The sequence below is a fragment of the Polypterus senegalus genome, chromosome 4 (assembly GCF_016835505.1).
Source record: "Polypterus senegalus isolate Bchr_013 chromosome 4, ASM1683550v1, whole genome shotgun sequence".
Taxonomy (NCBI): domain Eukaryota; kingdom Metazoa; phylum Chordata; class Cladistia; order Polypteriformes; family Polypteridae; genus Polypterus; species Polypterus senegalus.
In genome coordinates, this window is record NC_053157.1 from 119,585,465 (window position 1) to 119,605,389 (window position 19,925).

Here is a 19,925-nt window from a genome sequence, read left to right on the forward strand (position 1 = left end):
AACAATGATAAATAAAAAAATAAGTTAAGGAATAATTAAGTATACAAAATTTTATTCAAATTTTTGATTCATCAAAGTAGCTGCCTTTTGCTGATAAAACAGCCAAACTGTGGTAATTTTTTCAATTCAGTATTTCAGTCACTCTGTGCAAGTCACCAAGTCTGCCTCTAGCAAAAAAACCCCAGAACATCACACTTCCTCCTCCATGTTTGTTTGACAGTTGATGTCACTCACTGAGGAACCATCCTTTCACCAGCTGAATGGCATACAAACACCCTGTGTGATGAACCGAAGATTGCAAATTTTGATTCATCAGTCCATAAGACCTTCTTCCAGTCTGCAGTAGACCACAGCCGGTATTTCAAGGGCCTGTTTTGTCCTTAGATGAAATGTCTCACTTACCGCCACTCAACCCACAGCACAAAGTCTCTATGTGTATTGCTTCGTTATCGGTATAATATACAGAAGTAGTAATGTATGATGTACAGTGGTGTGAAAAACTATTTGCCCCCTTCCTGATTTCTTATTCTTTTGCATGTTTGTCACACAAAATGTTTCTGATCATCAAACACATTTAACCATTAGTCAAATATGACACAAGTAAACACAAAATGCAGTTTTTAAATGATGGTTTTTATTATTTAGGGAGAAAAAAAATCCAAACCCACATGGCCCTGTGTGAAAAGTAATTGCCCCTTGTTAAAAAATAACCTAACTGTGGTGTATCACACCTGAGTTCAATTTCCATAGCCACCCCCAGGCCTGATTACTGCCACACCTGTTTCAATCAAGAAATCACTTAAATAGGAGCTGCCTGACACAGAGAAGCAGACCAAAAGCACCTCAAAAGCTAGACATCATGCCAAGATCCAAAGAAATTCAGGAACAAATGAGAACAGAAGTAATTGAGATCTATCAGTCTGGTAAAGATTATAAGCCATTCCTAAAGCTTTGGGACTCCAGCGAACCACAGTGAGAGCCATTATCCACAAATGGCAAAAACATGGAACAGTGGTGAACCTTCCCAGGAGTGGCCGGCCGACCAAAATTACCCCAAGAGCGCAGAGACGACTCACAAAAGACCCCAGGACAATGTCTAAAGAACTGCAGGCCTCACTTGCCTCAATTAAGGTCAGTGATCACGACTCCACCATAAGAAAGAGACTGGGCAAAAACGGCCTGCATGGCAGATTTCCAAGACGCAAACCACTGTTAAGCAAAAAGAACATTAGGGCTCGTCTCAATTTTGCTAAGAAACATCTCAATGATTGCCAAGACTTTTGGGAAAATACCTTGTGGACTGATGAGACAAAAGTTAAACTTTTTGGAAGGCAAATGTCCCGTTACATCTGGCGTAAGAGGAACACAGCATTTCAGAAAAAGAACATCATACCAACAGTAAAATATGGTGGTGGTAGTGTGATGGTCTGGGGTTGTTTTGCTGCTTCAGGACCTGGAAGACTTGCTGTGATAGATGGAACCATGAATTCTATTGTCTACCAAAAAATCCTGAAGGAGAATGTCCAGCCATCTGTTCGTCAACTCAAGCTGAAGCAATCTTGGGTGCTGCAACAGGACAATGACCCAAAACAAACCAGCAAATCCACCTCTGAATGGCTGAAGAAAAACATAATAAAGACTTTGGAGTGGCCTAGTCAAAGTCCTGACCTGAATCCAATTGAGATGCTATGGCATGACCTTAAAAAGGCGGTTCATGCTAGAAAACCCTCAAATAAAGCTGAATTACAACAATTCTGCAAAGATGAGTGGGCCAAAATTCCTCCAGAGCGCTGTAAAAGACTCATTGCAAGTTATCGCAAACGCTTGATTGCAGTTATTGCTGCTAAGGGTGGCCCAACCAGTTATTAGGTTCAGGGGCAATTACTTTTTCACACAGGGCCATGTAGGTTTGGATTTTTTCTCCCTAAATAATAAAACCATCATTTAAAAACTGCATTTTGTGTTTACTTGTGTTATATTTGACTAATGGTTAAATGTGTTTGATGATCAGAAACATTTTGTGTGACAAACATGCAAAAGAATAAGAAATCAGAAAGGGGGCAAATAGTTTTTCACACCACTGTATTGTAAATAATTTTGTATGCATGCCTTAGGTTTGCTTCTTAAGCTTAAATCACAAAGTAATTTTGGTTTCAGTGTTACCTGCATGCATAGACATCAACACCAGCTGAGAGTCACCTAATGTGTTTCAGTTCTCACTATAGGCTGAGAAACAGACATTGTGCAGCCTATAGTTAAGTTCACATTCATTTTTAGTCTTCACCATCATGTCGATGCTGTATTTAAATGCTTAGTTAAAGGTTGTTTCAAAAAGCTTTAAAAAAATTAGAATTTATCTCAAAGCATAGCCTAGAGAATCTTTCCGTCATGCATTTGCCAGCCACAGAAAGAAACATTAAAATTCCAACATAGGAAATCTGGAAGTGTCCATAGGTTCAGCAGTTAATGGCAACAATAATAAATGGGAAATGTTTCAAGTAGAGGCACGATGGGTTTCTATTTGAATGGTTATTAATTTAATAAAAGACAGAATAATATACAGAAATACTTATCCTTATCCTTTAAATATTACCTTCATGAGAAATTAAGGTTTGCAAAGAGTGAAGATTTGCATTATTCTTAAAATAGTTTTTTTGTAATAATGCATTCAGCCTTTTTAAAAATGATGCTATGGAACACATTTGCTTATTTATGATTAGGTATGGAGCATTTTTTTAAATGAGAGTTTAGAATGACAAAAAATCAATAATATTCAAGGACAACCCTTTGTTTTGTTCATATAAGTGGCTTTTCATTTGAAAGGAGAAATGGTCAGTAACACTTGGTGTTATTTTTCTGTATGGTAAATCTAATTTGAAATTTCTCAAGGATGGCGGTTAATTTCTAAAGTTTCATTCTCTATATAAGAAATTGTAACTCTCTGTCTTTTTCCAAACTGAACCCTGCAATGTTTCAGGCTACTTTGACCGATAAGCATGCAGTTAGACAAAACATGAATAATGTATTGTAATTATTTTCAGCCTTTTGAATGGTACCTCTGTATGAACAATCTGTGCTATATAATAATCTATTATGTAAATATTACAGAATGTTCTATACAACAGCTTGGTGATAGTTTACATCAATCAGTTTCACACTTAAAGTTAAAGAAAAGCTGCTTTGATTTTATCTTCAAAAATGCAATAATGGTGGCAATACTTCTTTTGTCTTACGTTGGAGTAAGTTTGTTATGAATATTTTAGTAAAAAATTGGGACATGTTTTGCTCAGGAATATTTTGAAGAATTTTTAATAAGAAGAAAAATGTTAAGGTCCATAAATTGTTGAAATCAATAAATGCAAGTATTAATTAGTAGAGAAGATTTGAAAGTAATAAAATTGGCAAATATGTTGGCTAGAACAAAGCAAGTTATACTATTAATAATATCAATCGGTCAATGGGCCAAGTCACAAGGTCTTTGCAAATACAGTATAATATATGCTTAATGTAACAATGTATAGAATTCAAGGTGAGCCACTGGTAAGAATTCACAAATGCCTATTCTTTAGTCATAATATAATACACTGAAGTGAAAATGCATACAGTGTACGATTTTTAGGTAAGATATATTCTTTTACAAATATATATATTTATTTCTGTAATATATATATATATATATATATATATATCTATACTAATAAAAGGCAAAGCCCTCACTCACTCACTCACTCACTCACTCACTCACTCACTCACTCATTCACTGACTCACTCACTGACTCATCACTAATTCTCCAACTTCCCGTGTGGGTGGAAGGCTGAAATTTGGCAGGTTTATTCCTTACAGCTTCCTTACAAAAGTTGGGCAGGTTTTATATCGAAATTCTATGCGTAATGGTCATAACTGGAAGCAGTTTTCTCCATTTACTGTAATGGAGATGAGCTTCAACGCCGTGGGGAGTTTCGTGTGACATCATCACGCCTCCCACGTAATCACGCAGTACATAGAAAACCAGGAAGACCTCAAAAAGCTGAAGAAAACATGCATTATATAATTGAGAAGGCAGCTAAACAATAAGAAGCGGGCGAGTGACATATACAACCATGTTCATGAGTTCTGCTACTTCGGAAACAAAGCACGATGTAAACCTACACTTTAAATTAAGTTCATAGACAGGCTGCCGCTGGCGTTTGTTATTTAGTGCCTGCCCATATAAGGCCGTCCATCAGCGGCAATCCAATAGCAAACTGCCACGGGTAAATATTCACGGGTGAAGGACTGTGCTTATGGAGAGGAAGATGAGATGGTCAGGGTGGTGTTTGACACAAACTCAGCTAAACTGCGAGAGAAAGTTTTAAGTGCCAGGACTAAGGTAAGATTAAATACAGCCATGGACATAGCACGAGATGGCACCAGCACAGCTGGGAACCTTCGATGCATGTACACCGAGTGGCTCACATGAACTGACGCAATGCACAGATAAAAGCAACAGTTCCAAAGAGCACTGAACAAAAACCGAATTACACAATTGAAAAGGCAGCAAAAAATATGAAGTGTCTGATACATACAAGCATATTCATAAATCCAACTACTGCGGAAACAAAGCACACGTTGGAAAAGTCAATGTCCCGCTAAAGGAAGACAGTGTAAAAACCCGTGCATGCAGTGTGTCAGGTCTCAGATAAAGAAAAAAACGAGCTGTTTATTGATGCAGTAAGAAACGAATCGATGAATGAAACTTGTCATCTTTACAACGATTGACAAACACGGAATGTAACTTGAACACAACACATCCTACAAATACGAACCTGACTGAAAGAAATAATGATAATCAAATCCTTGATGACAGCAACACTTAGTAACACTCACAAAACAAATACTGTATATTGACAGTCATGTTACGTTATTTTTAAAATGTTCCCTTTTCTTTTTCTAGCTTTTTTAACACACTACTTCTCCGCTGCGATACGCAGGTATATATATATGTATATATATATCCCGATCTACATACTCGAATAATGGATACTTTATTCGCCATCAATGATTGTTTTGGTAAAGCCATACTCAGTGTATTCATTAGATGAACGGTAAAAAAGTAAGAGCGAGGGGAGGATGACATATTGCGGCATGCAGGCTGTAGTGCGCGTCAACTCTATCTGAATTGCGCGATCACATTTGAAAAAATATATCTTTTCAAGTTCTATTTAGTCCATATGTGTCAAACTCAAGGGCCGGGCCACATCCGGCCGGCGTAATTATATCCAGCCCGCGAGATCATTTTATATACTGTATTATTGTTATTAATGGCCCGGGTATATGAAGCGCTGGTAACACAATAAACTACAGATCCCATAATGCAGCGCTTCAGCTGCCTTGCCGAACACTTACCGCGTTAATCAAGTGTAGCTTATGATGCTGCAAGTTATTGCGAAGCTAGCTCACAAGATGCTGAAGAGAAAAGTTGATTCTGAACATAGAGCCTTTAAAAACCGATGGGAGGCTGAGTATATGTTTACTGAACCCGTGTGTCTCATTTGTGGAGCTAATGTGGCTGTAATTACAGAATTTAATCTAAGACGGCACTATGAGACAAAACATCAGGGTAACCTGAATGCAATGCAGAAGATACAGAAAGCAGAAGAATTAAATAAGAATCTGACACTTCAGCGGACGTTTTAACCCGTGCACAATCACAAAGTGATTTCAAGTGAAGCTGCTTTTATGGGAGACACAAATGCAGCAGTGCAATTTGCCCCACTTTCCCTGTTGCCAAGTAATGTTAAACCAAGTCGTCACTACGGTGTTCCCAAATACGCACTGTGCTGATAAACTGAGCGCACTGAGTTTGCACGGCGCTTTGGTGACTTTGAAGAACAAAAAAAGTCCGTCTACATGCGGCTCGAACCTTGTGCATGTTTGGTAGCACATATCTGTGTGAGAAGCTCTTCTCAGTGATAAAGACTAACAAAACAGCACACAGGAGTCGCCTCACTGATGAGCACCTGCAATCCATCCTGAGAATCTCCACAACACAGAACCTCACACCAAACATAAACGAACTTGTTGCCAAAAAGATGCCAGGCGTCCAGCTCTAAAATGACATATGAGCAAAGACAACTGAATGATTTGATTTGTTATTGCTGAAAGGAACACATTTTATTTATATTTCCAGGTTTTGTTATGCAGCATGTTCATATTTGAATTTGTATAATTTTGACAGGATATATTTTTATGGAGAGCAAAATCTTTTGGGATATTTAAAATCTAAGTTTATTTTTATATAAAATTACATAAGAGTAAAGAAATTTGAATGTTTGTTCTTTTAACGCTTTACTTTATTTCTAACTTGTATAATTTAGACAGGATATATTTTTATGGAGAGCAAAATATTATAAGTTGTTTAAGGTTTGAGTTGATTTATTCACGAATAATATTCCTGTCTGTTTTTACCATTCCTACCAAAGATATTTCTGTCGACTAAATAAAAATTCCTTCTATTTAAAATTTAAATAGAACTTGAACAAATACGATAGTTCATAATATCCACGCAGACTTGCACGTAAGAGCGGGAGTTATCCGTTTTAACAAGCAGCGTATTGCATTGATACTGAAATAGCTGTGTGTGTATATATGTAGATATGTATGTATATGTATATATATGTTTATATATGTGTATATGTATGTATATATGTGTATATGTATAGATATGTATATATATATGTTTATGTGTGTGTGTGTAAATATATATATATATATATATATATGTGACAACAACACTCATCACTCACAACAGTGACAAAACAATTACATTGACAATAATGTTACTTTATTTTCAAAATGTTTCCTTTTCTTTTTCATTGCTTCTTTAACACACTACTTCTCCGCTGCCAAGCGCGGGTATTTTGCTAGTATGTTTATATATATGTGTGTGTATGTATATATATATATATATGTATTTGTGTGTATATATGTAGATATATATATATATGTATGTATATATGTGTGTGTGTATATTTATGTGTATATGTATAGATATGTATATATATATGTTTATGTGTGTGTGTGTGTGTGTAAATATATATATATATATATATATATATATATATATGACAGCAACACTCATCACCCACAACAGTGACAAAACAATTACATTGACAATCATGTTACGTTATTTTCAAAATGTTTCCTCTTCTTTTTCATTGCTTCTTTAACACACTACTTCTCCGCTGTGAAGCGCGGGTATTTTGCTAGTATATATATATACTAGCCGTTCCCCTTGGCTCTCCGCGTAGTAGTGAAACAGGACAAACTTTAAAAATCAATAAACAAAAAGGTACCACTAGCCTGCGATGGGCTGGCAACCTGCCCGAGGTTTGTTTCCTGCTTTGTACCCTGTGTTGGCTGGGATTGGCTCCAGCAGACCCCCGTGACCCTGTAGTTAGTATATAGCAGGTTGAATAATCAATGGATGGATGGTATTACTAGCTAAGCTGAGGCAAGTTACACTCCAAAACACAGAGGTAGACCGACTCCCCACTCCTGACATCACACTTACCCCTCCCCTCGGCCCACAGCCTCTGTCTCGGATTAGCACAAATTTATCACTCCTGCAAGTGAACTATGATTCTTAGCATGATGAGAGAAGTTGCAAAATCAACTAGAATGTTTAAGCAAATTATAGAAAAAAACCCAATCTAAATCCATTAAGTAGTTAGCTAAGCGAATGTAAGATACGCCCAAGGCTGATGGAGAAGGGCCCCACCCCACTCCCCTTGGCCTGCTGCATCTCTCTTGGATTTTCACAATTAAATCGGTGCCGCAAGTGATCTATTATAATTAGTGTGATGAGAGAAGTTGCAAAATCAATCATAATGTTCAAGCAGATTATAGAAAAAAACCTGATCTAAATCCTTTAAGTAGTTCTTGTGTTAAAAGCGGATAGACATACAAACAAACAAATGTTGGATTTTATATATATACTAGACATTAAGCCCGTTACAATAACGGGCGCTAGAACAGTAGTGCATAAACATTAGTAGGAACAGTCTATATTAAATGGCAAGGGACCTTGTATGTGGCTGTAATATGCGTCACTGTATTGTGTGCCTTTAATTTTTTCTCGCAGTAATACTGGTTTGTATTTCTGTAAAATGCCTGTAATTTTCTCTGAGAGTAATACAGTGGAACCTTGGTCGTAACCCGATTTGGTTGTGAACCTACAGTAAATAATTTCCCCCATAGGATTGTATGTAAATACAATTAATCCGTTCCAGCCCATACGAACTGTAAGTAAATATATATTTTTTTAAGTTTTTAAGCACAAATATAGTTAATTATACCATTGAATAACACTAAGAAAACCTTGAACAACAGAGAAAACTAACACTGCAAAAGTTCACGCTATAGCGCTACAAACCGGATGCTAAAAACACTTTTTTTAATGAATTTTAAGCACAGGGAAAAAAATGAACATTTGAAAAAATCCGTAATTTAATAAACCACCAAGAAAAGTAACATTGCAACAATTCACACTACGAACCAATCGCTGTAAACAGAAGTGAAAACAAAATCAAGCCCAGGCATTCTTTAACTGCCTTATCCATCCAGCTCTTTCTCTTGCGCTGCCTGTGTGTGCGTCTCTCTCTCTCACGCTGCCTGTGTGTGTGCGTCTCTCTCTCACACTGCCTGTGTGTGTGTGTCTCTCTCACGTGCTACCTGTGTGTGTGTATCTCTCTCACGCGCTGCCTGTGTGTGTGTGTATCTCTCTCTTGCGCTGCCTGTGTGTGTGTGTCTCTCTCTCGCGCTGTCTGTGTGTGTGTGTGTGTGTGTGTGTCTCTCTCTCTCACACGCCTGTGTGTGTGTCTCTCTCTCGTGTGTGTTGTGCTCTCTCGCTCTCTCTTGCTTGCTTGCTGCACAGGGAGAGACTGAACACATACAAACCGAAAGGGAAACTGGCTTGTTCGTATACCGAGACATTCGTGAACCGAGGTTCCACTGTATATACAGTATATGTGTGTGTGCATGTGTGTGTGTGTGTGTGTATGTATATGTGTATACATGTGTGTATCTATATATGAGGCTATAACAAAATGAATTATCAAAAATAAGGAAAAAGACTGAATGTAACTCAAGGGTTAACTAAATGTAACTTAATAACCTAAGCATATGAGGTCTCTGTCTCGCCTTAGAGAAGATATTATATTTTGCAAGGTTAGAATAAGGTAAATGAGTAATTAACACCCGTCCAGAAATGAGATGAGAAAGCCCATATACCCCTCCTATGAAGCAGTGTTAAAATCAATAGGGCAATCCACTAAACACCCCTCTTAATGAAACGATCATCAGAATAATGGGAGAAGCAACATGAGTCACAAATTACCGGTGGCTTTAGTTGACTAAAGGAGGTAATAAAGTTCTGCCTATTAAGACTGATGTGATGTAATAGATAAGGTGATGTAATTTTAGAAAAAAAATATGAAAGCAGATGAATTGTTTAATTGATAGCTCACTCCATGGATTGAGGTATGTGTGCCTAACTCTCTGCCCATAAACACCAGAAGAGACTCTACTCTGTTGGGCCCCTAAGCAAGGCCCTGAACCTGAAATTGCTCCATCCTGGGTATGACATTAATCTGCATCCAGCCCTACAAGAAGGTCCTCCAACTTGCAGGGAAAACTCGGGGGTTGGTGGCAGAATTGACACTCCAGCCACTGTAAAAAAACCTCACACTGTTCAGTGTGGTGCTGAGGTGTCACCAGTTGCACGGCTGCACTTGGATCTCAATCCAGGTGGTTCACCATGTGGTTGGTGCATGCACCCAACCTCCTCATCCTCTTCCTCTGCAAATAAAGAAAAGTCATCTGGACCCCGTAACTGCCTTCTTTGTTTTTCCATGACAACATCAGAAGTAAACTGACAGCACAACAGAGATGCCATTATTACTGAAAGTGCATAGTGTTAGCTTTAAAAAAAAATGAATATTAGACTAGCACAGAGGTGTCAAATTCATTCTTAATAAGGGCCGTGCTGGGAGTTGTGAAAAAAAGCAGGGACCAGACATTTAATACAATTCTTATTTTTAATGTAGAACTATAACTTGACTAGTAACTATGTTAAATAGAAAATAATACAGTTCAATTAATATAGTTTTCCCAAGTTTGTTCATTTAGAAAAATGATTAAACAGAAAATATTATATATGGAATGTTGAAGAGTACTTTAGTATATAATGATGAGTGCACAATTAAACAATCCACATACAACAAAATAATAAAGCGTGCCTTCACGGCTCCCTCACTCTGACTATTAATGCAAGTTATCATGTGTTGCTGTTGTTGAAGCTTGCGTTTTAATTCTCAGACTTTTGGCAGCCGCTGCTCCTGGTCCATGCTTCTAAAATGCTCATGCTTCATTTCAAAATGCTTTTTGAAATACTCAAAATACTCTTTGAAAACTGCCATTGACTCTTGACATACAAGACACATTGGCCTCTGATTGAGTTTACAGAATAAATATTCTGTTTCCTATTGTCACACATGTGCGACTAGGAGGGAGCTAAATGGACCAAGTGAAGGTAATTAACCGCCAAGCCAGGGGGTAGTGGAGTGCACTAAACCTTGTTCTGTTATCTCTGCAGGCCAAATACAGGAAAACCTGCCTGATTTAACAACAATGTCGCTTCCGGTTCCGGCGCCAAAAAAGACATCACTTCCGGTTCTGGTGCCAAGAAAGATGTCACTTCTGGTTTCTGGCCTCAGATGATATCACTTCTGGTCTCACCCTTTAAAACCTCCATCTTCTCAACTACCTGTTCAGTTCAGTCTGGAGCTCAATCTATGCACATCAGTATTCACTTAAAAAACATTTTTGCGGATTTTTGGTCTCGTCCGATGCGAGAGATGGACGTCTGAAGTGGAGCTCCGCTAGCAGTGGTGCTATTTTTCATATTATTTGCTTATTATTCTGAGATATCCTGTATTTATTCAACCCGAGAGGGACCGCTACAGTATATGTAAACACATATAAACATGGCCAACAAGAAGGGGGGTCCGAAAGAATCGAAGACTAAAGCTACATCCAAGCTGCGATCAGCAAGCCCTAGTTCGAGATACGGCCTCTCAGAGACAGACCTGGATCAGATGGGCGAAAGTACAGACTCCTCGGGACCACGGTCCGCTACATCGTCGCCTGCTGAGAGCGAAAAGGGGAGCGAAGGTGCGATCGTGAGTGCAGATGTGGATAGCTCGCCGATTGGAGAGGATTACCTGAAACTGGAAAAGGCCGGGAGGTCCGCGGCTTCAGTTACGCAATCACGCGGGACTGGAGCAGCGGGACACCGCTTCAGCAGAGTCTGCTGCTTCATCTACGGTACAAGAAGGCACATTTGAGCTATCTGAACTGAAAGTGTTGCTCGCTGACCTCAGGCAAGATATAAAGAAAAGCGAGAAGGCTAATGAGAAAGCAACGGCAAAGGCACATGAGAGACTGAAACAGGAGATGAAACAGGCCAATGAATGTCTGCGACAGGAAATCCAACAGGCAAATGAAAGGCTTCGTCAAGAGGTACAGCTTGAACTTCGACAGGTGCTGGGTAAAATTGAAGAGCGCATTGAGAAAAACTCGCTAAACTGAGCACGCTTGCTGATCGATTGGAGCATCTTAGTGAGACATTCACGAATCGGATCGAAATAGCCGAACATCTAGCTGCCAGTGCCGAGGAAAGAGCAGTAAATGTCAGTTCGGAATGTAAAAACTCGGAGAAAAACTTGGAGACAGACTGGCTGCTTTAGAAGATGGGAATAGAAGGTATAATGTCAGAATTGAAGGCTTGCCGGAGAATCGAGAAAGTTTAAACCCGGTGAAATTCGCAACTGAACTTTTTTCTAAAATAATCGGGGCGACTTTAAAGCAGAATCTGAGATAGCAGCGGCTTACGCAGACGCTGATCAAACACCGTCAGACCCCGACCAAGATCTTTTATAGTCCGTTTTGAACGATTATCATTTAAGTTAGAGGTGATGGAACTCCTCAGGAAAAAAAGGAAGATATTATATATGAAGATTGCCAATTCGCGTCTTCCCTGACTTCTCTCCAGCAACAGCTATCAAACGCCGCCTTCTATAATATTAAACAGCTGCTACGGCAAGCCAATGTCAAATACGGCCTCCTGTATCCGCAAAACTGAAAGTGGAATGGCAGGGCATTTCTATGTTTTCGCTAGCAAGGAGGAGGCAGAAAATGAGTTAAGAAAGCTGATCCCGGACTATTCTGATACATAATTGTGAGTCATGGCGGTAAATGATAAAGCTAGGATTAATAATCTACTGTCTGATCTATTTGTTTTAAAATACGGGTTTTTATCAGCATATATTCTCATATTCTTATATTATTATTACTTACTTATTACTTATCATTACTTAGTATTACTAGGGCTAAATGTTTGTGTTTTATTGTGCTTAATTACGTTTTCCTCCTCTTTTTTTTTCTTTTCTAATTATTTCATGTGTACCCTAAATGAGACTGTTCAATATCATACCCTTGGTTTGCTGTTATTGCTATTACTGCATTAAGACTTGTTATGCTTGTTTTGGACACATCTTTAACACCATCACCTGGGTTTATTATCTGGGGATATCATCTTAATGCACTAAAATTGATGAAGATTATATGTATGTATGTATGTATATATATATATATGTATATGTGTATATGTATATATATATATATATATATATATTAAGTGCAAAATTCTTTTCTTTTTTTTTTTTTTCCTCTTTTAAAGACTATATTGGTAACAGATATCTCTATCTTTTAACCTTAAAGCGCCACTGCATGGGGGCTTGATGTGCTTTGGACGTGCTCTGTCTCTGGGTATGTCAGAGGACTGGGACTGCATGAAGTGGGGTTTTAGCCTCACCTGGGGAGGCAAAAAGGGAGGGTGGGGGTTAAGGGGAAGAGAAAGAGAGCAGGCTTGATCTATATCTAATCTATCATCTCAATCTTTATAATTATAACTATCAACGTAATAATAAGCTGCATGGCAACAACTCTTGGGGAATAGGAAATTAAGACCTAAACTATTTCACTTCCAGTTAAGACTATAATATGACACCAAAACTCAGAATCAGTGTCTCCATGATGGGACAGTTAACTTCGTAAGCTGGAATGTTAAAGGCCTGAATCACGAATTAAAGAGAAAGAAAGTACTTTCTCACCTAACAGGTCTAAATGCTAAAATAGTATTTTTACAGGAAACCCACTTACTAAGTAAGGATCAGTTCCGCTGCAAAAGACTGGACTGGCCAAATGTTCCATTCTAGTTTTACAAAGAAAACTAGAGGGGTGGGAATTCTCATACATAGAACAGTACCATTTGTAGCATCAGATGTAGTATTGGATCCTGAAGGGAGATATGTGATGGTCATGGGAGACTTATCTAACTGTAAAATGATTTTGATAAATGTTTATGCACCTAATGTTGATGATAAGGAATTTATACAAAATTTATTTGCATCCATTCCCAATCTGAACACTCATAAACTTATAATGGCTGGGGACTTTAATTGTGTTCTAAATCCACTTTTAGATAAGACTTCCTCCACAGGGGAACGCAACTAACACCGCAAAGATAATTACAAAGTTTATAACTGATCACAACTTATCAGATCCCTGGAGGTTTTAAACCCAAATTCAAGAACATATTCTTTCTACTCACCAGTACATCATTGCTACTCAAGGATTGATTACTTCTTTATAGATAATAACTTCTTGCCTAAGATTAAATCTTGTAAATACGATGCTATTGTTATTTCAGACCATGCTCCGATGATCTTGGAGCTGAAATTACTAAGCCCCATACACTCACCCCAGATGGCGTCTCAATCCGCTTCTATTAGCTGACGAGAATTGTACTGAATTTATATCCAAACAAATTGAATTCTTTCTAGAGACAAATACATCCCCTGAGATCTCTGCAGGAACACTCTGGGAAACTCTTAAGGCCTTCTTAAGAGGACAGATTATCTCATATCTTTCCCACAGAAATAAATCCGCGAAGAAAGTAGCAGAGATAAAAAGCGAAATTACTAAAATAGATGAAGAACATGCCAGACTACCAAGCGAGACTCTACATAAGAGGAGGCAGGCTCTACATTCAGAATTAAACCTCTTGACAACTAAAGAAACCGAACAACTAATTTACAAATCCAGACATCATTATTATGAACATGGAGAGAAAGCTAATAAGCTTTTAGCGCAACAAATTCACAAGCAAGAAGTGCAACGCAATCTCGTAATTACTAACACGAATGGAGATAAAATCATCGAACACAAAAATATAATGTGCACTTTTAGAGACTACTATAAATCCCTATATACTACTGAGTTTAAAGAAGACAATATACAATCTAATGCATTTCTGGATAAATTACAGATACCACAAATTGACGCTATTAGTGTGGAGGAGCTCGATAAACCTCTGTCATTATCAGAATTACTGGATGCTATAAAGTCACTCCAAGGTGGAAAAGCAGCAGGCCCTGATGGCTACCCTGCAGAGTTTTACAAGAAATTCTCCGCTCAGCTAGCTCCCTCCTATTAGCAACATTTACAGAAGCCAGAGATAACCAATCTCTTCCACAAACCTTTCGCCAAGCACTAATCACTGTCTTTCCAAAACAAAATAAGGACTTATTACAATGTGCATCATACAGACCAATTTCACTTCTGAATAACGACGTTAAAATACTCTCTAAAATCATAGCTAGAAGGATGGAGAAAGTGCTCCCTCAATAATATCACAAGACCAAACTGGATTTATTAGGGGCCGACACTTATCTTCAAATCTTCGACGCCTGTTTAATGTAATATACTCACCAACTAAATCAAACACCCCAGAAATATTATTATCATTGGATGCAGAAAAGCATTCGACATGATTGAATGGAAATACCTTTTACTATTTTGGAGAAGTTTGGGTTTGGCCCAACATTTGTGCATGGATTAAATTACTGTATACTAACCCAGAAGCTTCAGTTTGCATCAATAACATTTGCTCAGACTACTTTAAACTAGAACGTGGCACAAGACAAGGATGCCCTTTGTCACCACTGCTGTTTGCAATTGCCATTGAACCACTGGCAATACATTGTCGAAATACTGATCAGATAAAGGGGATTAGCAGAGAAGGACTGGAACAGAAAATCTCATTATATGCAGATGACATGGTACTGTATATATCGGACCCAGAAAATTCTGTGCCTGCAGTCTTAGCAGCACTCACAGAATTTCAAAAGCTCTCTGGTCTCAGAATTAATCTGAATAAAAGTGTACTCTTTCCGTGAATTCGCAAGCATATAATATTAGATTAGACACCCTTCCTTTTATCATTGCAGAACAGTTTAAATACCTCGGGTAAACATCACAAGTAAACATAAAGCTCTTTATCAAAAAATTTCGTCTGTATGGAAAAAATTAAACAAGACTTGCATAGATGGTCAACCCTTCATCTCACACTAGCTGGAAGAATTAACACTGTTAAGATGAATATTCTTCCTAAGCTCCTTTTTATTTCAAAACATACCAATATACATTAATAAATCGTTCTTTAAGCAATTAGATTCAACAATAACCTCATTTATTTGGAATTCTAAACATCCACGCATCAAAAGAGCGACCCTACAAAGACAAAAGGCAGAAGGCGGCATGGCTCTACTTAACTTCCAGTTTTATTACTGGGCGCAAATATACAGTCGATAAGAACCTGGACACAAATAGAAGAACATACACAGGCATGGACCGCAATAGAAGTAAAATCCTGCAGTACTTCTTTGTATTCCTTGCTTTGTGCTCCAATAAACACACGCTATCGGCAATACACTAATAACCCAATTGTGCTCCACTCACTTAGAATCTGGAACCAATGTAGAAAGCATTTTAAGACGGAGAAGCTTCTTTCTGTGGCACCCTGCAAAAGAACCACCTCTTTCAACCCTCACAAACATATGCAGTTTTAATATCTGGAAAAATTTGGAATTAACTTGCTTAGAGACCTTTATATAGACAACGTCTTTGCATCCTATGAACAATTACGTTCCAAATTTAACATTCCAGCTACAAATTTCTTTCACTATCTTCAAATCAGGAACTTTGTTAAACAGAACCTTCCAGATTTTCCTCATCTTGCACCCTCATCCACGCTGGAAAAATTATTGCTCAATTTCAAGGAGTTAGACTCCATCTCTACAATATATAAAATCCTTTTACAATCCCTTCCTTTCAAAGATCCAAGAGGACACTGGGAAAATGACCTCTCAATTAATATATCAGAAAAGGAGTGGAAAGTAGCAATGCAGAGAATTCACTCAAGCTCCATATGCAAAGCATACAATTATACAACTCAAAATTATATATCGAGCACATCTGTCTCGACTAAAACTCTCAAAATGTTTCCAGGGCATGATCCAACCTGCGAACGTTGCAACCAAGCCCCAGCCTCACTAGGTCACATGTTCTGGGCCTGCTCCAAATTAACATTATTCTGGACAAAAATTTTTAATTACCTCTCAGACAGTCTTGGACTCACAATCCCTCCTAACCCATTAACAGCTGTGTTTGGGGTTCTTCCAGAGGGTCTTAAAGTGGAGAAAGACAAACAAACTGTGATTGCATTCACTACACTGTTGGCACGCAGACTTATTCTGATAAACTGGAAGAACCCAAACTCTCCTCTTTAAGTCAGTGGGAAACTGATGTGTTATATTATTTAAAATTGGAAAAATCAAATACTCAGTTAGAGGATCTGTGCAGACTTTTTCAAAACATGGCAGGATCTAATCAGTAATATTTTGAAATGATTTTATAAAGCACAGAGAATTTGTTGATTTAGGTATTTTTAAAAGCCTTAAATTTTACACCGTTTGGCTTGCTCTCTCTCTCAAGGGTGGGGATCGATCTGTTCTTAGCATAATTCTTTTTTTTTGTAAAACTTGATTGCTATGTATTGATTGTAATAAAATTAATAAATAAATAAAAAAAAAAAAAACATTTTTGCAGCCAGGGACAATATACGGGTAGCTGCTCCAAACCTTTCCAGTGTGTTAATACTCAATCTTTTACACCATCTTTTTTTGAAACTGTGGACATTCATTGTGCACTTTTCTTTTTCTGGCTATTGTTAATGCTAGCTAAGTTTGGAGAGCCGGGCTGCATTAATTTGTTTGTATTATAGGCTAATTATCTGAAAAAGCGTGAGTGGAGTGCTACAGCACCTCATATGTTTAAATGTTGTACTGTCACAAATTTTAAACAAGTTTAAACACCAAAGCCAACAAATGGGCCACATTAAGCTGATGATCAGAATTTATTGGCGGGCCTGATTAAAAGTCGTGGGGGGCCCACGGGCCTTGATATTGACACATGTGGACTAGCACTTTTATGTGATTAAGAAGCTTCACAGACATTACATTTATTTATCTGACACTTCCTCTCAAGTTTAGAACCATGGTTTACATATTTATAATGTGGCAGCTCTGGCAGGATACTTGACTTGCTCAGGGCCATTGAATGAATCAATGTTGTGGAATGATGAATCTACAGCCTTGTGCTTTACAGTTTACCATTTTAACTACAAGGTCATACTTTTTTTTTGTAAAAAATAAGAATATAAGATGCACTCATTTGACAGGAGTGTACACTAACGTATATATGGGAATATACCTACAGTTTATAATATAGACAGCCAGGCAGAGTGTATATTACAACATACAGTATTGAAAGTAAAATCACATTAATTCTTTTATCAAACTTGCTTAATCAAACTGCAGGGCTGTGGAGAGCTGGAACTCTTCTTTGCAGCATTAAGCACAAGGCAGGAATGCAACTCTCTGAAGGTTTGAGGCAGCAGCTCTTATGACTTCTCCACTACCTAACCCATAAATCTTATATACTGTTTTCAGTTATGCTTCACTGAGTACAACAAAATTCGCAATAGTTAGTTTAGTTATCACTTAATATTCATTTAGCTCTTAACGACACATGCAAGAAACATTTGCATTTGGGGCAGATGGTATCCCATATGAAATCAAAGATTTTAGTTCAGTAACACTTGGTGCTTCTTATCATTTTAATTAATGGTAAGTTAGAGTCTGTCATTTCATATGTAAATATTCTTATAGCCAATCCGTCTTCTATGGTTTTATTGCTATACTCCCCTGTGATGTAAGCGGACAACAATTTTTATGGGGCAGCACAAAAGGTCAAATGGATTTGTTGCCTAATCCCATATTTTCCTGAGACAGCTCAAACCAAAGGCTGTCTTGTGCCTATTCCAGTATAGCTTTAATGCCGTGGGCAAAGGGCAGGTCGCTGAGTATATAAAAGACACGAAAGCAGCTAACAATTTCCATTATTTCTCAGCAAGAAATTATTCTGTATATATCTTCTGGAGTCATGAATTAAAAATGTTATCATGGTGATGTTCAGTGCCAGGAGAATGGTAAGGCACTAGATGTGCCATGTATGTATTTAGAACTGAAGAATCCTGCTGTTGGTTGCTATGAGCACTGACGTTTGCAGCCTATTAAGCAGGGTTGATTAGTCCAGTTATTGTGGTGTTTTATGCACATTTGCTGTTTTCAGAATAATGACCCAAGTATTTTTAAAAATTCAACAAGCTTTTTTAATATTATGCGTGACAAATGGACCATGCCAATCCATTCCTTTCCTCCCTGATATTACCTCATACAACTCTGAACCATTTTTCTAGGCAGAGCAGGGGTATCTGAACATAACTGTTACACAGAGTTTTGTAAATGCAGAACAGAATAGACAGTATTGATCTACATATAATATAACGTATGCATTACAAGAAAATTTTTGAACATAATAAACATGTGAGAAAATGCATATACACAAAGTGTTTTTAGAAGATTTTAAATGCAATATTTAGAAAATAAATAGTATCCTAAAATAGATTACTTATATGCCAAAATGTTGAAAACATGTACAGCCATAGTAATTGCATCATTCACTTACCCAGTTATTTGACATGCAGTTTGAGTAGGTCTCTGGAGACTGGAATAGTGCAAATGGTGTAATTGGTCACTGGCATTTTTAAACTCTTTATTGATTCAGTGCCACTAGGCTACAGTCATTTTACATATTGTTGTGGTTTTCCTGACTAGTAGTTTGCCTAAAGTTGATATGACAGACAGGAACAGTTAGAAGTTGACAAATCTGTGAATATATTGTGTGTGCATCATATTCATTAACTTGGAATAAATCCCAATGGTTCACTTTGAGCTTCAAAACAAGTGTACTAGTTATTCAGTAGTCTATTATAGTCCTCTCAGAGATGACTGCAACCTGTTAAGATCAGCTTCACAATTTAACTTTTTCTGGGTTTTCCTTGTGTTTTAAATTAAAATGATATATTAAATAAGAGATAGAATACCAAAAGAATTCATATTTATATTTTTATTGTTTAATAATGTTAAAAATCAACCGCACTCTCCCCATTTATTTGACCATTTGTTTATTTGTGACTAGAAAAATACCCGCGCTTCGCAGCTGTGAAGTACTGCCTTAAAATTTTTATTAGCTGTGCGCTGAGCTTACTTTTGAGCATGCAACATACAGTTGGACATGTGAAAAGCAATCCTGTCTCAAATTAATGCCAACTTTTTGTAGGGTTTGTCCCTGAGACTTATTAATTGTCATTGCGAAGCAGAGCCTTACTGGAAATTGAAGGTGTTTGAAATGAAATGGGAGATCAGAGGGTATAACGGAGATGCGAGGAATAAAAACTCTCTCACCTGAGCCACTGCCAGTAAAAATAGTTGCCTCAATTAGGTTATTTTGCAGACACGTGACCTGAAGACTCGTGCCGTTACAAAGTTTCGGTAGCTGTAAGTTTCTCAGTAACATTATT